The 2,500-nt window shown below is 61.2% G+C and overlaps 1 pseudogene; it reads right to left on the reverse strand.

The window, feature by feature from the left end:
* Nucleotides 1-2,500, reverse strand: part of LOC124771695 — a 5,827-nt pseudogene that overhangs the window by 2,073 nt on the left and 1,254 nt on the right.

Consider the following 2,500-nt stretch of genomic DNA (forward strand, 5'->3'; position numbering starts at 1 on the left):
GCGTCATGGCGCTTGACCCGGGACCCGTGCGTCCTAAAGCAAGCCTGAAGTACGTGGTTGGCGGTCTCCACGGCCTGGCACCCCGCGCGGCATCTGGTGTCCGCCTCCCGCCCGCGACTGCGCCGTGCCTTCGTAGGGAAGGCGTTGATGCGGGCGCGGAGGGCGTCGATGTATTCACGCCCAGATAGCAGGCGACTGGTGTCGGCGACCCACTGATGTTGGCCACTGACGGCGGCAGAAGATGACAGTGCCGCACCGTCAATGGCGATGTGTAGGCGCGCCGCCCACATTTCCCCAACCTGCGTTGACGATTTGAGGAGGTGGCCCTCCCACATTAGGTGGCGCTCCAGCACCTCGATCTCACGCTGCACCTCATCCATGCCTGCACCGTCGCAGGCTGGCCCTATCTTCTTCAGCGCCAGGAGACGGGACCGACGGAGGGTCGGACCCATCCATCGGCAAGATGGAATGCCGAGGCCCCCCTGGGCAACAGGAGCGTGGAAGTATCCCAGGGGGGTGTCCGCCGGAAGGCGGAACCATCTCCTGACGGCGGCCCGGATGGTAACGTCGGCCGACTTCAATGCACCCACCCGGGTGCGGCTGAGGGCCAGCCCGTGGTACAGGCCAGGGAGAAGTACGTTGGTGAGAGCGTGGAGGCGCTGTTGCGGCTTCAGCGGAGCTCGGGAGATGACGTCAAGCTGCTCCACCAGGTGGCTACGTGGATTGAAGACACAGCGACCCGCCGTGGAAAATTGCAGCCCCAGGTACCGGAAGGTTTCACCCACACGCAGGGCAGGCATGGTGGTATTGCCTGCTGTGAAGGTGACATTGCTGTCCACCTTCACCTTCTTCTCGCGCCCTGACGCGACTAAGGCGAGGGTCATAGTTACTCCCGCCGTTTACCCGCGCTTGCTTGAATTTCTTCACGTTGACATTCAGAGCACTGGGCAGAAATCACATTGCGTCAACACCCGCTAGGGCCATCGCAATGCTTTGTTTTAATTAGACAGTCGGATTCCCCCAGTCCGTGCCAGTTCTGAGTTGATCGTTGAATGGCGGCCGAAGAGAATCCGCGCACCCGCGCGCCCCCGGAGGAGCACGCTAAGGCGGACGCGGCCTCGCAGCAAGGAAGATCCGTGGGAGGCCAAGGCACGGGACCGAGCTCGGATCCTGCACGCAGGTTGAAGCACCGGGGCGCGAACGCCGCGCAGGCGCGCGCATCCTGCACCGCCGACCAGCACGAGGCCGACCAACGGCGAGAGCAGACCACGCCCGCGCTAAACGCCCGCACTTACCGGCACCCCTACGGCACTCACCTCGCCCAGGCCCGGCACGTTAGCGCTGACCCACTTCCCGACCAAGCCCGACACGCCCCGATCCTCAGAGCCAATCCTTATCCCGAAGTTACGGATCCAATTTGCCGACTTCCCTTACCTACATTATTCTATCGACTAGAGGCTCTTCACCTTGGAGACCTGCTGCGGATATGGGTACGAACCGGCGCGACACCTCCACGTGGCCCTCTCCCGGATTTTCAAGGTCCGAGGGGAAGATCGGGACACCGCCGCAACTGCGGTGCTCTTCGCGTTCCAAACCCTATCTCCCTGCTAGAGGATTCCAGGGAACTCGAACGCTCATGCAGAAAAGAAAACTCTTCCCCGATCTCCCGACGGCGTCTCCGGGTCCTTTTGGGTTACCCCGACGAGCATCTCTAAAAGAGGGGCCCGACTTGTATCGGTTCCGCTGCCGGGTTCCGGAATAGGAACCGGATTCCCTTTCGCCCAACGGGGGCCAGCACAAAGCGCATCATGCTATGACGGCCCCCATCAACATCGGATTTCTCCTAGGGCTTAGGATCGACTGACTCGTGTGCAACGGCTGTTCACACGAAACCCTTCTCCGCGTCAGCCCTCCAGGGCCTCGCTGGAGTATTTGCTACTACCACCAAGATCTGCACCGACGGCGGCTCCAGGCAGGCTCACGCCCAGACCCTTCTGCGCCCACCGCCGCGACCCTCCTACTCGTCAGGGCTTCGCGGCCGGCCGCAAGGACCGGCCATGACTGCCAGACTGACGGCCGAGTATAGGCACGACGCTTCAGCGCCATCCATTTTCAGGGCTAGTTGCTTCGGCAGGTGAGTTGTTACACACTCCTTAGCGGATTCCGACTTCCATGGCCACCGTCCTGCTGTCTTAAGCAACCAACGCCTTTCATGGTTTCCCATGAGCGTCGATTCGGGCGCCTTAACTCGGCGTTTGGTTCATCCCACAGCGCCAGTTCTGCTTACCAAAAGTGGCCCACTTGGCACTCCGATCCGAGTCGTTTGCTCGCGGCTTCAGCATATCAAGCAAGCCGGAGATCTCACCCATTTAAAGTTTGAGAATAGGTTGAGGTCGTTTCGGCCCCAAGGCCTCTAATCATTCGCTTTACCGGATGAGACTCGTACGAGCACCAGCTATCCTGAGGGAAACTTCGGAGGGAACCAGCTACTAGATGGTTC

This window comes from Schistocerca piceifrons, unplaced genomic scaffold (genome assembly GCF_021461385.2).
Source record: "Schistocerca piceifrons isolate TAMUIC-IGC-003096 unplaced genomic scaffold, iqSchPice1.1 HiC_scaffold_936, whole genome shotgun sequence".
Taxonomy (NCBI): Eukaryota; Metazoa; Arthropoda; class Insecta; order Orthoptera; family Acrididae; genus Schistocerca; species Schistocerca piceifrons.